Source organism: Andrographis paniculata, unplaced genomic scaffold (genome assembly GCF_009805555.1).
Source record: "Andrographis paniculata isolate CXL003 unplaced genomic scaffold, ASM980555v1 Contig70END, whole genome shotgun sequence".
Classification (NCBI taxonomy): Eukaryota; Viridiplantae; Streptophyta; class Magnoliopsida; order Lamiales; family Acanthaceae; genus Andrographis; species Andrographis paniculata.
The window spans coordinates 3,601,004-3,610,900 of NW_026137607.1; the positions used below are offsets into that span (position 1 = coordinate 3,601,004).

General features: G+C 60.9%; 10 non-coding genes and 1 pseudogene across 10 annotated transcripts; all 11 read left to right on the top strand.

Moving 5' to 3' along the window:
• The first annotated feature begins 665 nt into the window (after positions 1–665).
• Positions 666–784, top strand: LOC127264569 (5S ribosomal RNA). Its single transcript, XR_007841756.1, has one exon. It is a non-coding gene; the product is annotated as a 5S ribosomal RNA (ribosomal RNA).
• A 765-nt stretch (positions 785–1,549) lies between these two features.
• LOC127264571 (5S ribosomal RNA) lies at positions 1,550–1,668 on the top strand. Its single transcript, XR_007841758.1, has one exon. It is a non-coding gene; the product is annotated as a 5S ribosomal RNA (ribosomal RNA).
• A 765-nt stretch (positions 1,669–2,433) lies between these two features.
• On the top strand, positions 2,434–2,552 carry LOC127264573 (5S ribosomal RNA). The gene has a single exon (XR_007841759.1). It is a non-coding gene; the product is annotated as a 5S ribosomal RNA (ribosomal RNA).
• Positions 2,553–3,317: 765 nt separating this feature from the next.
• On the top strand, positions 3,318–3,436 carry LOC127264574 (5S ribosomal RNA). The gene has a single exon (XR_007841760.1). It is a non-coding gene; the product is annotated as a 5S ribosomal RNA (ribosomal RNA).
• A 765-nt stretch (positions 3,437–4,201) lies between these two features.
• LOC127264575 (5S ribosomal RNA) lies at positions 4,202–4,320 on the top strand. Its single transcript, XR_007841761.1, has one exon. It is a non-coding gene; the product is annotated as a 5S ribosomal RNA (ribosomal RNA).
• A 765-nt stretch (positions 4,321–5,085) lies between these two features.
• LOC127264576 (5S ribosomal RNA) lies at positions 5,086–5,204 on the top strand. Its single transcript, XR_007841762.1, has one exon. It is a non-coding gene; the product is annotated as a 5S ribosomal RNA (ribosomal RNA).
• A 770-nt stretch (positions 5,205–5,974) lies between these two features.
• On the top strand, positions 5,975–6,093 carry LOC127264577 (5S ribosomal RNA). Its single transcript, XR_007841763.1, has one exon. It is a non-coding gene; the product is annotated as a 5S ribosomal RNA (ribosomal RNA).
• Positions 6,094–6,858: 765 nt separating this feature from the next.
• LOC127264596 (5S ribosomal RNA) lies at positions 6,859–6,976 on the top strand. Its single transcript, XR_007841782.1, has one exon. It is a non-coding gene; the product is annotated as a 5S ribosomal RNA (ribosomal RNA).
• Positions 6,977–7,739: 763 nt separating this feature from the next.
• Positions 7,740–7,861, top strand: LOC127264602 (5S ribosomal RNA). Its single transcript, XR_007841787.1, has one exon. It is a non-coding gene; the product is annotated as a 5S ribosomal RNA (ribosomal RNA).
• A 769-nt stretch (positions 7,862–8,630) lies between these two features.
• On the top strand, positions 8,631–8,749 carry LOC127264591 (5S ribosomal RNA). Its single transcript, XR_007841777.1, has one exon. It is a non-coding gene; the product is annotated as a 5S ribosomal RNA (ribosomal RNA).
• A 774-nt stretch (positions 8,750–9,523) lies between these two features.
• On the top strand, positions 9,524–9,650 carry LOC127264604 (5S ribosomal RNA; annotated as a pseudogene).
• Positions 9,651–9,897: the final 247 nt, after the last annotated feature.

Sequence of the window (9,897 nt, forward strand, 5' to 3'; positions counted from 1 at the left end):
CGAGACCCGGGCTGGGGCTGGGTCCCGCGTAGCGCAGTAATTCCGTCCGTAAGTGTGAGGACAACGGAAGGAGAGTCCCCCGCGGCCGAACCTGACGTACTGCCGTGGCGGTCGGCCGCCGCGAAGAAGACGAGATGGAACGCCGGCCGTGGGAGGCGGCGTAACTAGCTTGGGCGGGCATTCCCTAGCGGGTGCGATCATACCAGCACGAACGCACCGGATCCCATCTCTCGGCCCTATTTTACCCGTAGGGTAGGCATTCCTTTTCGATTTCTCGACGCCGAGACCGGTGCTGGGGCTGGGTCCTACGTAGCGCGTTCGAGAGTAATTCCGTCCGTAAGTGTTGCACCGCTGGGAAGTCCTCGTGTTGCACCCCTCTTTTTGCCCCCGGGCTTGAGCGTTCTGTCCTTACTTTCAGACGCCCCGGCCCTACTTTACCCGTCGGGTAGGCTATAACGTTTTGATTTCTCGACGCCGAGACCCGGGCTGGGGCTGGGTCCCGCGTAGCGCAGTAATTCCGTCCGTACGTGTGAGGACAACGGAGGGAGAGTCCCCCGCGGCCGAACCTGAGGTACTACCGTGGCGCGTCGGCCGCCGCAAAGAAGGCGAGATGGAACGCCGGCCGCGGGAGGCGCCATAACTAGGTTGGGCGCGCATTACCTAGCGGGTGCGATCATACCAGCACTAACGCACCGGATCCCATCAGAACTCCGAAGTTAAGCGTGCTTGGGCGAGAGTAGTACTAGGATGGGTGACCCCCTGGGAAGTCCTCGTGTTGCACCCCTCTTTTTTGCCCCCGGGCTTGAGCGTTATGTTTCTTACTTTCAGACGCCTCGGCCCTATTTTACCCGTAGGGTAGGAATAACCTTTTGATTTCTCGACGCCGAGACCCGGGCTGGGGCTGGGTCCCGCGTAGCGCAGTAATTCCGTCCGTAAGTGTGAGGACAACGGAAGGAGAGTCCCCCGCGGCCGAACCTGACGTACTGCCGTGGCGGTCGGCCGCCGCGAAGAAGACGAGATGGAACGCCGGCCGTGGGAGGCGGCGTAACTAGCTTGGGCGGGCATTCCCTAGCGGGTGCGATCATACCAGCACGAACGCACCGGATCCCATCTCTCGGCCCTATTTTACCCGTAGGGTAGGCATTCCTTTTCGATTTCTCGACGCCGAGACCGGTGCTGGGGCTGGGTCCTACGTAGCGCGTTCGAGAGTAATTCCGTCCGTAAGTGTTGCACCGCTGGGAAGTCCTCGTGTTGCACCCCTCTTTTTGCCCCCGGGCTTGAGCGTTCTGTCCTTACTTTCAGACGCCCCGGCCCTACTTTACCCGTCGGGTAGGCTATAACGTTTTGATTTCTCGACGCCGAGACCCGGGCTGGGGCTGGGTCCCGCGTAGCGCAGTAATTCCGTCCGTACGTGTGAGGACAACGGAGGGAGAGTCCCCCGCGGCCGAACCTGAGGTACTACCGTGGCGCGTCGGCCGCCGCAAAGAAGGCGAGATGGAACGCCGGCCGCGGGAGGCGCCATAACTAGGTTGGGCGCGCATTACCTAGCGGGTGCGATCATACCAGCACTAACGCACCGGATCCCATCAGAACTCCGAAGTTAAGCGTGCTTGGGCGAGAGTAGTACTAGGATGGGTGACCCCCTGGGAAGTCCTCGTGTTGCACCCCTCTTTTTTGCCCCCGGGCTTGAGCGTTATGTTTCTTACTTTCAGACGCCTCGGCCCTATTTTACCCGTAGGGTAGGAATAACCTTTTGATTTCTCGACGCCGAGACCCGGGCTGGGGCTGGGTCCCGCGTAGCGCAGTAATTCCGTCCGTAAGTGTGAGGACAACGGAAGGAGAGTCCCCCGCGGCCGAACCTGACGTACTGCCGTGGCGGTCGGCCGCCGCGAAGAAGACGAGATGGAACGCCGGCCGTGGGAGGCGGCGTAACTAGCTTGGGCGGGCATTCCCTAGCGGGTGCGATCATACCAGCACGAACGCACCGGATCCCATCTCTCGGCCCTATTTTACCCGTAGGGTAGGCATTCCTTTTCGATTTCTCGACGCCGAGACCGGTGCTGGGGCTGGGTCCTACGTAGCGCGTTCGAGAGTAATTCCGTCCGTAAGTGTTGCACCGCTGGGAAGTCCTCGTGTTGCACCCCTCTTTTTGCCCCCGGGCTTGAGCGTTCTGTCCTTACTTTCAGACGCCCCGGCCCTACTTTACCCGTCGGGTAGGCTATAACGTTTTGATTTCTCGACGCCGAGACCCGGGCTGGGGCTGGGTCCCGCGTAGCGCAGTAATTCCGTCCGTACGTGTGAGGACAACGGAGGGAGAGTCCCCCGCGGCCGAACCTGAGGTACTACCGTGGCGCGTCGGCCGCCGCAAAGAAGGCGAGATGGAACGCCGGCCGCGGGAGGCGCCATAACTAGGTTGGGCGCGCATTACCTAGCGGGTGCGATCATACCAGCACTAACGCACCGGATCCCATCAGAACTCCGAAGTTAAGCGTGCTTGGGCGAGAGTAGTACTAGGATGGGTGACCCCCTGGGAAGTCCTCGTGTTGCACCCCTCTTTTTTGCCCCCGGGCTTGAGCGTTATGTTTCTTACTTTCAGACGCCTCGGCCCTATTTTACCCGTAGGGTAGGAATAACCTTTTGATTTCTCGACGCCGAGACCCGGGCTGGGGCTGGGTCCCGCGTAGCGCAGTAATTCCGTCCGTAAGTGTGAGGACAACGGAAGGAGAGTCCCCCGCGGCCGAACCTGACGTACTGCCGTGGCGGTCGGCCGCCGCGAAGAAGACGAGATGGAACGCCGGCCGTGGGAGGCGGCGTAACTAGCTTGGGCGGGCATTCCCTAGCGGGTGCGATCATACCAGCACGAACGCACCGGATCCCATCTCTCGGCCCTATTTTACCCGTAGGGTAGGCATTCCTTTTCGATTTCTCGACGCCGAGACCGGTGCTGGGGCTGGGTCCTACGTAGCGCGTTCGAGAGTAATTCCGTCCGTAAGTGTTGCACCGCTGGGAAGTCCTCGTGTTGCACCCCTCTTTTTGCCCCCGGGCTTGAGCGTTCTGTCCTTACTTTCAGACGCCCCGGCCCTACTTTACCCGTCGGGTAGGCTATAACGTTTTGATTTCTCGACGCCGAGACCCGGGCTGGGGCTGGGTCCCGCGTAGCGCAGTAATTCCGTCCGTACGTGTGAGGACAACGGAGGGAGAGTCCCCCGCGGCCGAACCTGAGGTACTACCGTGGCGCGTCGGCCGCCGCAAAGAAGGCGAGATGGAACGCCGGCCGCGGGAGGCGCCATAACTAGGTTGGGCGCGCATTACCTAGCGGGTGCGATCATACCAGCACTAACGCACCGGATCCCATCAGAACTCCGAAGTTAAGCGTGCTTGGGCGAGAGTAGTACTAGGATGGGTGACCCCCTGGGAAGTCCTCGTGTTGCACCCCTCTTTTTTGCCCCCGGGCTTGAGCGTTATGTTTCTTACTTTCAGACGCCTCGGCCCTATTTTACCCGTAGGGTAGGAATAACCTTTTGATTTCTCGACGCCGAGACCCGGGCTGGGGCTGGGTCCCGCGTAGCGCAGTAATTCCGTCCGTAAGTGTGAGGACAACGGAAGGAGAGTCCCCCGCGGCCGAACCTGACGTACTGCCGTGGCGGTCGGCCGCCGCGAAGAAGACGAGATGGAACGCCGGCCGTGGGAGGCGGCGTAACTAGCTTGGGCGGGCATTCCCTAGCGGGTGCGATCATACCAGCACGAACGCACCGGATCCCATCTCTCGGCCCTATTTTACCCGTAGGGTAGGCATTCCTTTTCGATTTCTCGACGCCGAGACCGGTGCTGGGGCTGGGTCCTACGTAGCGCGTTCGAGAGTAATTCCGTCCGTAAGTGTTGCACCGCTGGGAAGTCCTCGTGTTGCACCCCTCTTTTTGCCCCCGGGCTTGAGCGTTCTGTCCTTACTTTCAGACGCCCCGGCCCTACTTTACCCGTCGGGTAGGCTATAACGTTTTGATTTCTCGACGCCGAGACCCGGGCTGGGGCTGGGTCCCGCGTAGCGCAGTAATTCCGTCCGTACGTGTGAGGACAACGGAGGGAGAGTCCCCCGCGGCCGAACCTGAGGTACTACCGTGGCGCGTCGGCCGCCGCAAAGAAGGCGAGATGGAACGCCGGCCGCGGGAGGCGCCATAACTAGGTTGGGCGCGCATTACCTAGCGGGTGCGATCATACCAGCACTAACGCACCGGATCCCATCAGAACTCCGAAGTTAAGCGTGCTTGGGCGAGAGTAGTACTAGGATGGGTGACCCCCTGGGAAGTCCTCGTGTTGCACCCCTCTTTTTTGCCCCCGGGCTTGAGCGTTATGTTTCTTACTTTCAGACGCCTCGGCCCTATTTTACCCGTAGGGTAGGAATAACCTTTTGATTTCTCGACGCCGAGACCCGGGCTGGGGCTGGGTCCCGCGTAGCGCAGTAATTCCGTCCGTAAGTGTGAGGACAACGGAAGGAGAGTCCCCCGCGGCCGAACCTGACGTACTGCCGTGGCGGTCGGCCGCCGCGAAGAAGACGAGATGGAACGCCGGCCGTGGGAGGCGGCGTAACTAGCTTGGGCGGGCATTCCCTAGCGGGTGCGATCATACCAGCACGAACGCACCGGATCCCATCTCTCGGCCCTATTTTACCCGTAGGGTAGGCATTCCTTTTCGATTTCTCGACGCCGAGACCGGTGCTGGGGCTGGGTCCTACGTAGCGCGTTCGAGAGTAATTCCGTCCGTAAGTGTTGCACCGCTGGGAAGTCCTCGTGTTGCACCCCTCTTTTTGCCCCCGGGCTTGAGCGTTCTGTCCTTACTTTCAGACGCCCCGGCCCTACTTTACCCGTCGGGTAGGCTATAACGTTTTGATTTCTCGACGCCGAGACCCGGGCTGGGGCTGGGTCCCGCGTAGCGCAGTAATTCCGTCCGTACGTGTGAGGACAACGGAGGGAGAGTCCCCCGCGGCCGAACCTGAGGTACTACCGTGGCGCGTCGGCCGCCGCAAAGAAGGCGAGATGGAACGCCGGCCGCGGGAGGCGCCATAACTAGGTTGGGCGCGCATTACCTAGCGGGTGCGATCATACCAGCACTAACGCACCGGATCCCATCAGAACTCCGAAGTTAAGCGTGCTTGGGCGAGAGTAGTACTAGGATGGGTGACCCCCTGGGAAGTCCTCGTGTTGCACCCCTCTTTTTTGCCCCCGGGCTTGAGCGTTATGTTTCTTACTTTCAGACGCCTCGGCCCTATTTTACCCGTAGGGTAGGAATAACCTTTTGATTTCTCGACGCCGAGACCCGGGCTGGGGCTGGGTCCCGCGTAGCGCAGTAGTAATTCCGTCCGTAAGTGTGAGGACAACGGAAGGAGAGTCCCCCGCGGCCGAACCTGACGTACTGCCGTGGCGGTCGGCCGCCGCGAAGAAGACGAGATGGAACGCCGGCCGTGGGAGGCGGCGCGTAACTAGCTTGGGCGGGCATTCCCTAGCGGGTGCGATCATACCAGCACGAACGCACCGGATCCCATCTCTCGGCCCTATTTTACCCGTAGGGTAGGCATTCCTTTTCGATTTCTCGACGCCGAGACCGGTGCTGGGGCTGGGTCCTACGTAGCGCGTTCGAGAGTAATTCCGTCCGTAAGTGTTGCACCGCTGGGAAGTCCTCGTGTTGCACCCCTCTTTTTGCCCCGGGCTTGAGCGTTCTGTCCTTACTTTCAGACGCCCCGGCCCTACTTTACCCGTCGGGTAGGCTATAACGTTTTGATTTCTCGACGCCGAGACCCGGGCTGGGGCTGGGTCCCGCGTTAGCGCAGTAATTCCGTCCGTACGTGTGAGGACAACGGAGGGAGAGTCCCCCGCGGCCGAACCTGAGGTACTACCGTGGCGCGTCGGCCGCCGCAAAGAAGGCGAGATGGAACGCCGGCCGCGGGAGGCGCCATAACTAGGTTGGGCGCGCATTACCTAGCGGGTGCGATCATACCAGCACTAACGCACCGGATCCCATCAGAACTCCGAAGTTAAGCGTGCTTGGGCGAGAGTAGTACTAGGATGGGTGACCCCCTGGGAAGTCCTCGTGTTGCACCCCTCTTTTTGCCCCCGGGCTTGAGCGTTATGTTTCTTACTTTCAGACGCCTCGGCCCTATTTTACCCGTAGGGTAGGAATAACCTTTTGATTTCTCGACGCCGAGACCCGGGCTGGGGCTGGGTCCCGCGTAGCGCAGTAATTCCGTCCGTAAGTGTGAGGACAACGGAAGGAGAGTCCCCCGCGGCCGAACCTGACGTACTGCCGTGCGGTCGGCCGCCGCGAAGAAGACGAGAGATGGAACGCCGGCCGTGGGAGGCGGCGTAACTAGCTTGGGGGGGCATTCCCTAGGTGGTGCGATCATACCAGCACGAACGCACCGGATCCCATCTCTCGGCCCTATTTTACCCGTAGGGTAGGCATTCCTTTTCGATTTCTCGACGCCGAGACCGGTGCTGGGGCTGGGTCCTACGTAGCGCGTTCGAGAGTAATTCCGTCCGTAAGTGTTGCACCGCTGGGAAGTCCTCGTGTTGCACCCCTCTTTTTGCCCCCGGGCTTGAGCGTTCTGTCCTTACTTTCAGACGCCCCGGCCCTACTTTACCCGTCGGGTAGGCTATAACGTTTGATTTCTCGACGCCGAGACCCGGGCTGGGGCTGGGTCCCGCGTAGCGCAGTAATTCCGTCCGTACGTGTGAGGACAACGGAGGGAGAGTCCCCCGCGGCCGAACCTGAGGGTACTACCGTGGCGCGTCGGCCGCCGCAAAGAAGGCGAGATGGAACGCCGGCCGCGGGAGGCGCCATAACTAGGTTGGGCGCGCATTACCTAGCGGGTGCGATCATACCAGCACTAACGCACCGGATCCATCAGAACTCCGAAGTTAAGCGTGCTTGGGCGAGAGTAGTACTAGGATGGGTGACCCCCTGGGAAGTCCTCGTGTTGCACCCCTTTTTTTGCCCCGGGCTTGAGCGTTATGTTTCTTACTTTCAGACGCCTCGGCCCTATTTTACCCGTAGGGTAGGAATAACCTTTTGATTTCTCGACGCGACGAGACCCGGGCTGGGCTGGGTCCCGCGTAGCGCAGTAATTCCGTCCGTAAGTGTGAGGACAACGGAAGGAGAGTCCCCCGCGGCCGAACCTGACGTACTGCCGTGGCGGTCGGCCGCCGAAGAAGACGAGATGGAACGCCGGCCGTGGGAGGCGGCGTAACTAGCTTGGGCGGGCATTCCCTAGCGGGTGCGATCATACCAGCACGAACGCACCGGATCCCATCTCTCGGCCCTATTTTACCCGTAGGGTAGGCATTCCTTTTCGATTTCTCGACGCCGAGACCGGTGCTGGGGCTGGGTCCTACGTAGCGCGTTCGAGAGTAATTCCGTCCGTAAGTGTTGCACCGCTGGGAAGTCCTCGTGTTGCACCCCTCTTTTTGCCCCCGGGCTTGAGCGTTCTGTCCTTACTTTCAGACGCCCCGGCCCTACTTACCCGTCGGGTAGGCTATAACGTTTTGATTTCTCGACGCCGAGACCCGGGCTGGGGCTGGGTCCCGCGTAGAGCGAGTAATTCCGTCCGTACGTGTGAGGACAACGGAGGGAGAGTCCCCCGCGGCCGAACCTGAGGGTACTACCGTGGCGCGTCGGCCGCCGCAAAGAAGGCGAGATGGAACGCCGGCCGCGGGAGGCGCCATAACTAGGTTGGGCGCGCATTACCTAGCGGGTGCGATCATACCAGCACTAACGCACCGGATCCCATCAGAACTCCGAAGTAAGTTAGCGTGCTTGGGCGAGAGTAGTACTAGGATGGGTGACCCCCTGGGAAGTCCTCGTGTTGCCACCCTCTTTTTTGCCCCCGGGCTTGAGCGTTATGTTTCTTACTTTCAGACGCCTCGGCCCTATTTTACCCGTAGGGTAGGAATAACCTTTTGATTTCTCGACGCCGAGACCCGGGCTGGGGCTGGGTCCCGCGTAGCGCAGAGTAATTCCGTCCGTAAGTGTGAGGACAACGGAAGGAGAGTCCCCCGCGGCCGAACCTGACGTACTGCCGTGGCGGTCGGCCGCCGCGAAGAAGACGAGATGGAACGCCGGCCGTGGGAGGCGGCGTAACTAGCTTGGGCGGGGCATTCCCTAGCGGGTGCGATCATACCAGCACGAACGCACCGGATCCCATCTCTCGGCCCTATTTACCCGTAGGGTAGGCATTCCTTTTCGATTTCTCGACGCCGAGACCGGTGCTGGGGCTGGGTCCTACGTAGCGCGTTCGAGAGTAATTCCGTCCGTAAGTGTTGCACCGCTGGGAAGTCCTCGTGTTGCACCCTCTTTTTGCCCCCGGGCTTGAGCGTTCTGTCCTTACTTTCAGACGCCCCGGCCCTACTTTACCGTCGGGTAGGCTATAACGTTTTGATTTCTCGACGCCGAGACCCGGGCTGGGGCTGGGTCCCGCGTAGCGCAGTAGTAATTCCGTCCGTACGTGTGAGGACAACGGAGGGAGAGTCCCCCGCGGGCCGAACCTGAGGTACTACCGTGGCGCGTCGGCCGCCGCAAAGAAGGCGAGATGGAACGCCGGCCGCGGGAGGCGCCATAACTAGGTTGGGCGCGCATTACCTAGCGGGTGCGATCATACCAGCACTAACGCACCGGATCCCATCAGAACTCCGAAGTTAAGCGTGCTTGGTCGAGAGTAGTACTAGGATGGGTGACCCCCTGGGAAGTCCTCGTGTTGCACCCCTCTTTTTGCCCCCGGGCTTGAGCGTTATGTTTCTTACTTTCAGACGCCTCGGCCCTATTTTACCCGTAGGGTAGGAATAACCTTTTGATTTCTCGACGCCGAGACCCGGGCTGGGGCTGGGTCCCGCGTGTAGCGCAGTAATAATCCGTCCGTAAGTGTGAGGACAACGGAAAGGAGAGTCCCCCGCGCCGAAACCTGACGTACTGCCGTGGCGGTCGGCCGCCGCGAAGAAGACGAGATGGAACGCCGGCCGTGGGAGGCGGCGTAACTAGCTTGGGCGGGGGCATTCCCTAGCGGGTGCGATCATACCAGCACACGAACGCACGGATCCCATCTCTCGGCCCTATTTACCCGTAGGGTAGGCATTCCTTTTCGATTTCTCGACGCCGAGACCGGTGCTGGGGCTGGGTCCTACGTAGCGCTAGCGGTTCGAGAGTAATTCCGTCCGTAAGTGTTGCACCGCTGGGAGTCCTCGTGTTGCACCCCTCTTTTTGCCCCCGGGCTTGAGCGTTCTGTCTTACTTTCAGACGCCCCGGCCCCTACTTTTACCCGTCGGGGGTAGGCTATAACGTTTTGATTCTCGACGCCGAGACCCGGGCTGGGGCTGGGTCCGCGTAGCGCAGTAATTCCGTCCGTACGTGTGAGGACACGGAGGGAGAGTCCCCCGCGGCCGAACTGAGTGGACTACCGTGGCGCGTCGGCCGCCGCAAAGAAGGCGAGATGGAACGCGGCCGCGGGAGGCGCCATAACTAGGTTGGGCGCGCATTACCTAGCGGGTGCGATCATACCAGCACTAACGCACCGGATCCCATCAGAACTCCGAGAAAGCGTGCATTGGGCGAGCTTGGTCGAGAGTAGTACTAGGATGGGTGACCCACTGGGAAGTCCTGTGGTGCACCCCTCTTTTTTGCCCCCGGGCTTGAGCGGTTATGTTTCTTACTTTCAGACGCCTCGGCCCTATTTTACCCGTAGGGTAGGAATAACCTTTTGATTTCTCGACGCCGAGACACGGGCTGGGGCTGGGTCCCGCGTAGCGCAGTAATTCCGTCCGTAAGTGTGAGGACAACGGAAGGAGAGTCCCCCGCGGCCGAACCTGACGTACTGCCGTGGCGGTCGGCCGCCGCGAAGAGACGAGATGGAACGCCGGC